Source organism: Thunnus maccoyii, chromosome 6, assembly GCF_910596095.1.
Source record: "Thunnus maccoyii chromosome 6, fThuMac1.1, whole genome shotgun sequence".
NCBI lineage: Eukaryota > Metazoa > Chordata > Actinopteri > Scombriformes > Scombridae > Thunnus > Thunnus maccoyii.
This window is the reverse complement of record NC_056538.1, coordinates 6,323,313-6,336,939: the sequence shown is the minus strand read 5'-3', so window position 1 is coordinate 6,336,939 and position 13,627 is coordinate 6,323,313.

Below are 13,627 nucleotides of genomic sequence, written 5' to 3'. Positions count from 1 at the left end.
ATTTCAGACATTGTTTGACCATCTGACAAGCACTTTTATTGGCGCATAACTCTCCTCTTAGTCTCTTTAGTTCTACTTAAGACAACAAAACGTGTCTTGTGAATACTGGGAACACTGAGTCCATCATTGCTTGAAGGAAACCAAGTCTCTTCTAGGTATCACTGAGTGTAGCACACACAGCATCAGAGCCAATGACCTACTTTGATCTTTGCTCCTGTCATAACCTTTGCTATTACCAAGTCAGGGTCTTGTAAATTACAGTGTGCTAGCGGTAATTTAGTGTAATCAGGGCGCTCAGTAATAGTAGAGACTGTTTCATAAGCAGAAGCTCTCCTCTAAGCCGCATGTCCTGTTGAAATATCCCCGAGCATTACAGTGAAGCCTGCTCACTCTCTCTGTGTAAATTGCTTGCAGTAAGTGTGAATGAAGTGGACGCAGACAGATTCACACTGAAAGTACACGTGTTGGAAAAAGTAAATGTTCCATCAAAGCGAAATATCACTTTGATGTGTTTTTATGATCTGTGTTGCAGAATCGCAGTCAGTGAATGATTCACGGACTGCAGGCGGACAGACCTGCATGCTTTCTGCTCTCCCTTAGAAACAAATTAACACAGGGGCACAACTTGCAAATACAGCGATGTGATTTGTACATGCGTACACATAAAAACACACACATACACTTTCTCATTCACTTGCACAAATCTGACCTATGAGTCATTCTGGCTGTACTTCCAGACGCCCCCCTTCTCTCTCTCTCTTTCTCTTTCTCTCTCCCTCTCTCCCTCCCTCCCTCTCTCTCTAACCCACTGGATGTCACAGATGGATGTAGCAGACAGCCGCAGTCTTAATGCTGCTTCCTGTCTCTCTCTGGGCACTTAGCAACCGCTAGGCTCAGGCCGAGTTTAACTGGCAATTAAAGGAGCGATCCGTCATCACTCCCCATTGCTGGAGAAAGGATGCAGGACTGGATAAACCAAAACAAAAGCTTTGAAAAATCACCCACAAATACTGATTGCTGGCAGTTTTCAGTCAATCAATCACACCTCCAGCCAGACAGGAAGGACTAATGTGTGAAATTAGCTGTGAGAGTGTTTAGTTGGAATTAAATCCAGTAGACATTTTGTTCAAAATGACTCATGGCTTTATGGGAATTTGAAACTGGTCAATCTGTTTCCTGAATTGATCATCTGTGGTCAGGTTATTGCTGACTGCCAGTTAAAAAGAAAAGGGCACTTCTATGCATTCCTGTGGGCAAATCACTTACCAATGTATCAGCATGGTGTGAGTTCTGGTGGTCCCTTTACAAGTCAGTGTAATTTTTAAAATGCCTTTATTAATGCCAAAGAATATTTAGATAGTAGTTTTTGTATTTTTTTAGAGAGTTGGTTCCTTCCAGAAGGGACATGTAGTTACTGGTCCAACAATACATAGCATGAATGTTTTAATAGCCATATTTGGATGTCATCAACTTGTACCTACTGCTGCTCTCTTTAAAGTAAAATACATGTGTATCACAACGTGCAAAAGCTGATGAGAACCAGCCTAAGTCCTTTAAAACGACTGAGTCACTGCATCTAAATGAGCCCGAACTTTTATTCCCATATGACAACAGAGTACCACATTTCAGATGCTGAGTTCTAAACAGGAAGTGTCATAGCTGTGAACATAATATGATGTGGCAGATTGTTGGTCCTAGCCAAGTCCAGAGGGAGGACTATATCACTGGCAAACTTCAGGATGTGTCTGTGAGGATGGAAGCTACATTCAGAGAAATCTAGCAAGCATTTATACTTTTTCTGCCATTATTGTTTTTGACATGTTTGCCTTTACTTGATAGTTAACGGTAGAGACAGAAAGGGAACCTTTAGAGAGAGAAAGAAGGGATGACATGCAACAAAGGTCCCCAGCTAGAAACAAGCAGGGGGAGTTGTGATTACATGGTATGCATCTTCATCACTAGGCTACAAGAACACTCTGTAAACATTTAGTTTGAAAAAAAGTTATGACCGCTCAGAAAAAATGGAAATTGGAACAACTCTAATTGCATGACAACTGAGCAACTACATGTGCCGAGGAAGATCATGCAATATGATCAAAAGCCCCGGAGCAGCTACTGAATCAACCATGTGATGAGACTGTTCTGCCAACCACTGTGTCCAAGGTCAAGGGAGTATATCCTGGACAGGTGACCAGTCTCTCACAGGGATAGTACCATACCGTAAAGCTGTTTTATGAACCCAAAATATACACGTTTTTTCTTGGTTGAATAGTAGAGAGGTGACAGGAAATGAGAGTAGAGAGAGATGGCTATGACTTGCAACAAAGGTCACTGGCTGGAGTTGAACTGGACACCTCAAAACATTTTTTAAAACTGTCCTGCAATATTATGGAGTAAAACATCCATCAACAGCTTTCTGGGGATCCGCAGGTGTGAAAGCTTACAGTCCTGCCAGGAGCTCAAGATCACAGACTGTATTGTGTTAAGGTTAAGGTTACTTTATTGTGTCCCACAGGAGAAAAATGTCTTGGATTAAGGGAACTGTTGCATCAAACCAGACATTACATATTCATAGAACCTGCAGTTATCTTAGACCTTCCTTCTCTGTCTGTCCTCCAGGAGTTGCCCATTAATAAGTTTAACCAACAGAGGGATGAAGGAATGTTTATAACAGTTGTGCTTACACAAAGAGACCCTGTACCTCCTTCCAGAGTTCATTAGCACATACTCAAGAGTTCAACACATGGGAAAGGTCAGAAAAAATCCTGTTGGCCTGCCGAATAGTGGACTGCTCAAAAATGTCTTGGGGAGTGAGTGGTGTGGGTGTTCCTATAGCTCTTCCCTGCTGTTTTAACCAGACTAAATATTTAAGCTTTAAACTTGATTGTTAGGTTTCCAAACCAGCAGGTAATACCATTAACATAAGATGGACTCTATAGTAGCTCTATAAAAAATTAACATAAAATTCCTGCATACACCAAAAACTCTGCGTCTCCGAAGGAAATGAAGGCGCTGATGGTTTCTTGCAGAGACACTTGCCACATGTGTGTGCCAGTTAAGCTCACTATCGATGTGGACATTGCAAGAAGTGACCTGTCTAATGTCATGGCCATGTATGGCAACAGAGCTCTGCTCTCCATTGATCTGAGAGCTAACATGATTTCCTCAGTTTTACATACATCGATGTGCAAGTGATGCTCATCACACCAGTCCATGAATCTGTCCACTCAAGCTTTATAGCTGGCAATGTTGGAGTCATTTGTGAATAAACTGAGGATAACAGTGTCATCTCAGAATTTCACAACAAATTGATTGATTAGGTTGGGAGCTGACACAATAATTTGTGTACAGAGCAAACGAGAAGGGTGAATTAACACATCCTGTGAATTTATTTCTATAATTTCAGTACTTTTGGCAGTAGCTAGAAATGTAACTGATTACTTTTTCAAATTAAATAATGAAATTACAATTGCCGAAATTTAAATGAGATCAAGGACAACAATATCCTGGTGAGCTGTAGTCTATGTGCAAGTGTGAGAACTTTATCCTCATCAAAGAATAGTAATTCTAATCCTCTGAAGCACCTAGTTAAACAACACGCTTCTACAAAGCTAATCGCAAAAGACCTCAGTGGTAGCTCCGCTGACCAAGGAGCCACTCCATTCAAACAGCCAAGGCTTGATTTTAAACCCAAGAATTTGTCTGCACAGTCTGTAAGCCGGGCAGAATTAAACAGACTGATTGCAGTCCAGTCCCATCATTTTGTTGTGTATAGTTTTAAGAACCTTGGTAACAGTACATGGATCTATTAACATTCTTTCATCACAAACATTACAAGTTACTTTATCTAAAACCTCACAGCATTCCTTAAAAGTATCAGTTTCAAATGGAATATAAAAATTATTCAGTTCATTTGCCCTTGCAGTTTCATTGTAGGCAAACAAGGACATCCTTTTGGAATCCATACTGGTCATTTCACAAACTGCGTCCAACAGTTTCTTTGTGTCAGATTTAAATGAGTCTTGTTCTACCCGAAACTCTCTGAGAACTCTGACTGAGGAAGCTTTGTTGATTCAGTAGCTGCTGCAGGATATTGCACAGCTATTTGTTGACCACCTTATTTACCTGTGGGGTGTTGAAGACTGAGGAGACGCTGGGGAAAAACACCAGCAGAGGTGAAAATGTTGACAAAAGATATTTGGGTCTTTTAGGTGCCAAAACACACCTGCCAGCCTGAGGGGCAAACAGCAATAGCTGTGCTTATGAAAGGTGACATTTTCACCTTCATGAGGTTAGTGCTGTTGTTGTAAGGTCGCCGGCTGCTGCTTTATTTTTTTTGACTGAAATGAGGATAATTAGAGTCCAGTGTTGGCAGGAAAACAGCGCTGGGTTGTTCACCCCAGAGTTTCAATCTACATCCTCACAATCAAAATCAGATTAATTAATAGAGTGCAATTGACCATTCACTAAACCCCACAACAATTATCCAATCATAGCTAAGCAACTGTATCTGGGCATAGAAGGCCTGTCAAGCTTTGTATTTCTCCACAATAAATACCACTTAGAGTATGGTACTGTAGATGCCTTAATTTACTTACCAGAAGCTTATTTGTTGTCAACAGTAAGGTTTCAAAAATAAATGTTGAAAACCAACATTGGACAGGCCTGTTGGGCCTACCTTATCTGAAAATGAGATATCCAAAAATGAGTTAACCAAATCCAACCCTGGGGGCACAGACCTCTGTGGGTCTGACATCAAAACTAGAATGTCATCAGCAAAAATGTACATTTTGTTTTCCCGACCATCCAGTGTTATACCCCCAACAGATTGATTTAGAGAGTGGAGAGAGAGGGAGAGCAGATCACCCTGCTTTGCCCCTTGTCCTGCAGGGAAAGCAGATCACTAGTTGTTACCATAGATTTAGGCTGATTGTATATAGGCTTTAAATGATCCAAATTCTTTTAGAGTGCCCTGTGTCAATAGCAGCATTGAATGTCTTAAAATCTCAGGGCTAAGCTCCTCCGCAAACTTCTTATAGAATTCGCTAGGTATTCCATCTATACCTGGTGTCTTCCAACTAGGCAACAGTTTGATTGTTTTATTCAGCTCCTCAACAGTTATTGGGCATTCTCAGCCCCTCTTGTTCTCCTCTGAAAATTTAGGGAGATTTAGATGTTCAAAAAAGTCTCTTGCTTTGATTATGTCCATCTGACATCATCTGTAAAGTCCCTCATAAAACTCTCTAAACAAGATGTTAATTTCTTTATGATTGGTGGACAGATTCTCATTTTTGTCTCTAATCCCCCCAATTTGATGGGCAGCTTCTCTGGCTTTCAATTGGTTGGCTAGCAGTTTACTAGCTTTGTCATTATTTGTCGTTATTTTGCTTTTTTTTTTGTGTGAAAATAGTATTAGTTCATATTTAGCCTTAACTAGACTGGCTAGGCATGAATTGTTAAGATTTTTCCAATATTCCTTTTCCAGCCTTTTAAGTTACAGATTTTTAATTGGTCCTGTTTTTTATTATTGCTGTTTATGGTATCAAGACTCCCCATATGTAAGCTTTAAAAGCATCCCATACATTAACCTGTTCAGCAGGTCTGTTATAAAAAAATCCACCACACCACACACCACCAACCACAGCAAACATAATTACTAGGTCGATGGGAGCATGATCTGTCATAGCTATTGTGCCTATACTATAGATTCCAATGCTTTCAATCAGAGAGTGTGAGATCAAAAAATAATTAATACGAGAATAAACAGAATGTCTATTTGAAAAGAATGTGTAAAGAATGTCTAATCATGAGCAGTTGAATTTAAAAGTCTCCATGCATCATATAGTCCCATATCTTTACATAAGGCCCTTATAGAATCCTGAGTCCTGGGTGGTCTAACAATGCCAGACCAGAATCTGTCTAAGAATACATCAAGCACTTTGTTATAGTCACCACCCAAGGAAAAACAGGAAAATCCAAAATGATTTCTTTAAGTTGAGGAAAGAAGTCTGGGTCCTCCACATTAGGTGCATATAGGTCGCCTAACATTATATTTTGTCCTTATAAATTTACCAAAAGTATTATTATTCACCAGTCTATGTCTCTAAATTATTTCCCTACCTTGACATTAACCTTTTTTGAAAATAGAATAGACAACCCCGCTTTTTTTGCTTTTTAATGTTGTGGTAGGCTCAGCCAATCCATCTGTCATGAATTCTAACAGTATATTCTAAGGCATGTGTTTCCTGAAGTATCACCACATCTGAGTTCCTTAGCACCCTTCACCTTTTCACATATGAGCCCAAACCATTAACATTCCAAGAAGAAATCTTAATTATACTAGTTCCCATTGACTACCTAGCTGTGTATGATTATCTGACATGTGGTTATCAGCACACCTCTTCGCTCCTGCTGCTGCGTCCTCAAAACAATGTCTCCTTTCACCGACTGTAACCCAAAACACTGCTGGATATTGCATTGAGTACTGCAGTTCCTGTTTCATGCGTATGTGTCTGACTTCCGTGAATTTGTTTCTCTTGTTCTGTACATCCTTAGTACTTAATGCCCATTTTCTGTGCCTTCTGGTATTCCTTTAATATGAATGTTGCTTCTTCTACGGTAGATTTCCTGGTACTCAAGACAAGCCTTGAGCTGTGCAATCTTGCTATCCACAATCTGCAATAGGTTCACTAGGCAAATGTTCTTGTCTTCCAACTGTGAGATTCTTCCCTCGGTATGATCAATATTATTTAACAAATACAATTGAAAAATCTCTGCCTCTTCAGCAAGCAACTGCTCCTCGCCACATCATCCCCGGAGGTCTACATTGCACTTTTTGACCTTCAGATTCCAGAACATTCCCTTTTTATTCCATTTCATAAATTTCCTCGGATCTGGTGTCTGGATCTGTGTCTTGGTTCTGGTTATTGATTGTCCTCCTGATCCCAGAGCTCCCACTGCACAGATCTCTTGAATCATTTATTATCAACCATTTCCTTTGTCAGGTCAGAATACAGAGAATCAAGTCCTCCACCAGGCCTCCACCTCCTATTGTGTTGTTTACACTGAAGATTTCTTTTTATCAGTCTACAAACTGAATACATTTAAATAAATACATAGATACAAGATTTTGTGCAGTGTATATGAATATTGTTTTTATATTTTATATCGACTGATGTGTTACTTTTGCTTTTAGCTGCTCATCGAAGCACCAACCAGTGAATTCAGCTTAGATGAGGGTGCTTAAGTGATACACTGTCTAATCTATGTCATTTTAGCAAAGAACTGCAAACTCTGAAGAGAGCCAGCCTGTTGTGAGGGAAATTCTAGTTTGATGTACTGATTCAACAAATGAAGGCAAGAGCAATGTGCAACAATACAAGATACTCATGGAGTTAACAACAGAATTCAGCTAAATCTTAACTGGAATTAAAATCGTGATTGTCACTGGTCAGCTGGTACTATTGTTCCCTGGTATATTGATTATCATGATGACTTTTTAGATTCCTTTGTTTCTTTGGTTGGCTTACGGTTTTTGTCAGAATCAACAGCAAATGTAGGAGTTCCTGGCCCAGTATGAAGGCAACTTTGTAATGAGAGCAGTTATGGGGTTGGTTATGAATATTATGGGCCTCAATCAAAGAAATACTTATCTTAATGTTTATCAGGAAATGGTTACCACTTTCACCATCTGTGCATGCTAACATTTGCTAATAAGCACAATAAACAAACAGTAGTCTACCTGCTGATGGTGCAAGAGGACAAGCCAGGGGATGCTACAATTCATCCTTTTGGGAACATCAGTGACTGTACCAGATATTAGATCCTTACAACAGCTGTGCATTTCCCTCAGAACCAAAAATGTTATTTGCTGGTGGAACTAGATGAAAAGTAAATGGATCATCAAAGCTATTTGGATACATAATTTGGTAACCATGAATGTCTGTTGATATATTTCAGTCTGGACCAAAGTGGATGACTGACTAACAGACTGACAGATCAGCCAATCAATATCCTTAGAGCCTCGCTGCTAGTGTGGCTAAAAATCCCTTTGATGAAATAGGAAATAGACATGATACAAGTGAAAATGTGTTTCTCATAAATCCTCTTGCAAGCATATGGGAGGTGCCTGTCCTCAGATAGCACCTTGGATTATAGTGCAAAAATAACTGCAACATCAAATTCTGTGCATGCTGTGTGTGTCCACAAACACAGCATCTGTTCTGTCAGGATATCATCCATTTATGTCACAGTTTCACAGATGGTTTTCCATTGGCATTACATTGTGGGTTCCCCTGGTATCCATGTGGTATCCATGTGACTCCAGGCCTGGAGCCTAGGATAAGTTCCCTGTATGTAGACTGTGAAGCCAGGGAGCTCAAACTGGGGCTTCGGCTTTATCCCTGCAGATACACGACACAGTCAAGTATCAAATCTTCTGTGGTAACAAAGGCTCAACCTCTCCTGTCCATCTCCACGTTCTCTGCTCTATAAATGTAAAATGTTATTGGAGTATGGTTTATTTCGGAAACCTTGTTTAGCCCCATGCTCCTTTACAAGTGTCCCCACTGTTTGCTGATGTGTCGCAGCAGAAAAAAAGGCTGTTTCTCAGAAAAGCCGGTGGGGTAGCAGAGGAGGGAGGGGTAGGTTTATTTTTGTCTTTCACGAGGAGGTAAACAACAAATATTCCCTTATGTGCCAACAACACAACATCTGCTCTGTGACTTTAAGATGGAGGAATGAAGCAGAGGCCTGATTCAAAGACAGCAACATCAAAGCTCAGGACCATGAAAAGGCATCAAGATGCTTCTTAAGCAACCAAGTGTGGATGTTTTTATATCCTTCAAATAAAATTCAGTGAACCTAACAGTGTAACTTGGCAGCAATACTATGAAAAAAGATCCTAATACTTTAAGATGCAGAAGTCTTAAAACCCAGGAAAGAAAGAGAATGTGCCCCCTTCTTTATAATCCCTTCAGACAACTTCTATTTTTCTTAATCTTCTCTCTCTTTCTGGGTCTCATCAGCTGCCTTAGGCAAGAAAATATGAGGGAACAGAGAGATATGGAATACATCAGAGAAGAGAGATCATGCACTATTGTACCATTAGTGTGGTAAAGCCATGTTGCTGTATGCTGCATTGTCACAACACTGATAAAGAGTGGCCGAGAATAGACATAAGTGAGTAGGTGGTGAACAAAAGAGAACATAATTTTATGGAAAGCATGAGACATTTTGTTCTACAAAGGTTTGAAGAAGTTAACTTCAGAAACAAACTCACCTGTGGTTATGATCAACAATAACACTGATCCAATTAGATATGGAGCCTCAGTGTGTTCAATATTAAATCAGTAAAGTAATTATGAAATAATCACATGAATAAATTGGCTAAAATGTGTAAATTAACTGATAATTTGCGAGAAAAAAAAATTGACTCATTATTATGTAATGTTATTTCATCGTTCTTAATTTCAGAATATAAAAGTTTAATTTGAATTTATGTTAAGTCTGTTTTTACTTTATAATGACACATTTTTATTTCATGTCACTTTTTATTTCATAATGTCACTTTTCATAACAGTTGTCACATGTCAACTCCCCCTCCCTTCAGCCAATCACATGCCCCAGCCTCCTCTCTTAACAACCACTACCCAATTTAGCCAGTTAGCTACTGTTAGCTAGAGCACAAACAATGTCAAAGTTTTCAGAATTAACCAAGTACAGATGCTGCTTTAAATAAACATAATACTGTCTCAATAACTATCTTCTCCTTTAATTTATCAGGCTAACCAGCTAACTGGCTAGGCTGGGTTGTGAGCTCAGCCTCAAAGTGGAGAGCCAGACAACTATTTTATCATCCATCACAACAATCACAAGGTACACAGTTGCAAAGAAAGCTGCCAGGAATGTGTGTTTGCATGTATGTGATTGGCCAATGCTGCACCTTGCCTGATGACATCACAAAAGCTGAGCCAGGTTCAACTTTTTTTTCTTTGCACAAGCCCTCTGAAAGACGTACAGCTCTGTGAAGAGAAAGATGACAGACTTTCTCTGGGGTCGCTTTACCCAACCTAACACAGGCACTTTGTTACTTTGATGCTGAATAAAAATCCAACCTCGCAACCCAGTCTAGATAGTCAGACAGATATGTGGCATGTGCAGCCTAGGTAAACTAAATAAAAGCAGAGGTTAGTTACTGTGTCTGTACGATCTAGCTGGTTGATTCAGAATGAGTAGCTCCCCACAGTCGATGGGTTAACAGAAGAGGAAAGCAGAAAAACATGTTTATGCTACACAAAGTTATGCTTATCCTGGCGACTTCTTAATTTTTTGCAAATTACTGAATAATTTTACTTCTTTATGTCTACTTAAAGCGGAAAAAACAGTTGAACTGGTCACAAGTGGTTGAGACATGAAATCAGGGGTCAAAATAAACATTGTTTTGTTTTAAGGAGTTACAACCCAAAAAGGTTAGGGAACCGCTGCTCTAGCTAGCAAGGAGCTAACTGAAGTTGGAGGCATGTGATTGGCTGAGAGGCGTCATTACAGTGACAACTGTAATGAAAGGTGACACCATAAAATAAAAGGTGACATTATGAAATCAAATGTGGTATGACATAAAAGTGTCACTGAAAAATGTCTACAATTCAATAACAATTACAATTACGAAATAATGTTTCATAATAAGTGAGTATTAAATGATTATCAAATGAGCTTTAATGATTTCTTAAACTTTTTCAAATATATGGTTCATTTATGTATTTTACACAACTTATTCATGTGACTATTTATATTATAATGTATTATTTATTTAAAATTGAACACTTTGGGGTTCCATAATCAAGCTTGTTAAAACATTTGGTGATTAATAATTGATTAGTATTGGAGCTTTAAACAGAGTTATTATCTGTGTAATGACACAGATCTGACTTTCACCTCTAAAATCTGTTTAAACTCCCTCCTGCATCCTTTGCTTCCTGTTTTATTTTTCCATATGTGCTAACAGGTCCTGTGAATTTCATTTTCATAAACAGAGTGGTGTGATTGTATCTGCTGTATTCTCCTCATAAAAGCATCAGTAAACCCAGTGACTCATGCTCCTGTGGATACACAAATCATCTTTACCTGCAGAGGGCCTCTTCTTTTCATTAGCAAAACAAACACATCATGAAAATGGATTTGAGTACAGTTATATTAATGGTGTTTTTGGATGAAGCACTTCAAAATTTGCACTCCAGGGTCTTTTAATGGTTGTTTCACAAAAGCAATATTTTCAAAATGTCAGGCTCTTTGTGTTCTCTTCAGTCTCGTTCTCTCTTTCAGTAGCACATATTGAGTGTCCTTGTAGTCATGTGTGAACCTCCCAGACAGATGTGAGGCCTGGAAGCATGCAGTTTTCTGAACTGAATGGCTTCATTGTTATCATCATTTCAGGTAAAAGTGACAAATATGGTGGGGAACATTTTGTATATCTGCCCTTTTAGGCTATGAATGACTCGGAGGGTCGATCTGTTTCCACATCTCACATTTCACAAAAGAGCAAAAATTGATGCATCACACCTATTCCCAGACACTCACACACACATACACACACACTCACACACACACACACACACACACACACATAATCGACCAGAGAAAAGAGGCTGACGTCAAACGCTGTAGACCCATTCACAACCTCTCCCTCGCTCTCTCTCTCTACATTGTGCCTGCCAAGCTTCTGACAACCTGAGTTAAGGAGCAGAATTATTGGTTGTCAGGCCTGGCGGTAATGAATGGGCAGCAGGCGGTCAGTCACCAGGGGACAAACACACAGAGAGCAAAGGTAAAGAGAGGAGAGGGATGATGCTCTCGACAAGGAGAGGTGAGTGTTTATGTGTAAAAGGTACTCATAGTTACACATTTTCATGTGCTTTGATGGGCCTGAAACCACACTTATTTTTAGAGATGTATTCATTTAAAATTATATATTTAGTGTCTTTAAAATCCCTCATTTGTCAAACTCCAGGCCCCCAGTTTATAATGTAAGTTGTTTGTCAAACATCTGAAGTCTCAATACTAACACCAGATAACCCTGATGATGTCATCAGGGTTATTTCTCAGATGTGAGAAAGCTCCCTCTAGAGCCACAGAAGACATGACACATGCTGAGTAATTCTCTCCATGACATGTAAACTGACCTTTATTTGTAAAATTGGTGAAATGCCCTTTTTAATGGTATAAGAAAACTATGGTGATTAATTATAATCTGGAGACACATCATTAAATGTAAAAGAAAGAGGATAAATTGTAAAGTTTTTTTTATTTAGCATTAGCTTTTTCTGTTCCCAGTGAGGGATAAACCAGTATCAGCATTGTCTGACAAGACTGGGACCCAAACAAAGTCACACCATCCGTTCCCTGTACTGTATAATGAGCTGGAACCTGAGGTGACAATAAATGTACCACTTACTGGGCTGGATAAAAGTTTCAGAGCTGCCATCTTGTGTGACCCCAAACAGTCACACTACACTGCTGTATGAATACATTTTGGACAGTAAAATTATAATTACCTTAAAGAAATTTCTCATTTGACCTGAGAAGAGCCATATGTGTGTTTTTTTAGTGGACATGCAGTGGAAATGGGGGTGGAACTGAGCTGTAATTGGTTTCTGTTTACCAGTAATCCTGCAACAGACACAACCACAAGCAATTAGCCAGACAGCTCAGACTTTATCAGAACAAAACTGGCATTAAATGTGTGTGTGTGTGTGTGTGTGTGTGTGTGTGTGTGTGTGTGTGTGTGTGTGTGTGTGCGTGTGTGTGTTAGTCATGAGGGAGAGTGTAATTAGGCTGAGGGAGACATGAGATTAAAATCAGCTCTTTTGTCCTGGTTTCTTTTGGTCTCCTGGTCCTGAAACTTCTAGTATGACCACATTAGAGAGGTAGACTTTAAGTGAAGGTTACTCTCACTGCAAAATGAACAAAAAATGCTATGTAACTTGAAATGAATCCATAGAACTGTGAATGTGACATGACTGAACCCTTCAAGTTTGAAAGGATCCTCTTGTATATGATTCATCAGTGTCTTTTTTTCCTCCACATTCCCAACTCAAGGGTCCTTTAAAGCACTTGAAAAAATGATTATTTTGGCTTGTAGTATGAAAGAATATTTTCTAGCATCAAAGAGAATATTTTATGAAAGACAAATATGGTTCTAAATGTTGCAAACAGGAAATATGGACAGCAATTTTGCTAAACTCTGTTTGTTTATTGAGATTCAAATGAGTGTGAGTCATTGTGGGTAGCAACACAAACCTAAATATGTGAAAAAACCCTGCTTTTTCTGTATACAGAGGACTATTTTTGTACTGCAACTGTGACAAAGCTGAAAACAAAGTAAGCTTCGCTGAATATGAGACAAGCAGGTCAGTGGAGGATAGCCTGAGCTCACACCAAACAGAGCAGCAAGGGGGATTTATGAATGAAACTGCAAACAACACAAACACAAACACAAACACACACACACTCACACACACACACACACACACTGATCCATACTAGACAAGATTTGACAGGCAGCCAGAAATAGAGACCACAGTGCGTGCTGGCTTACAACTAAAGGGCTCTCTCTCTCCTTTTTTCTTTC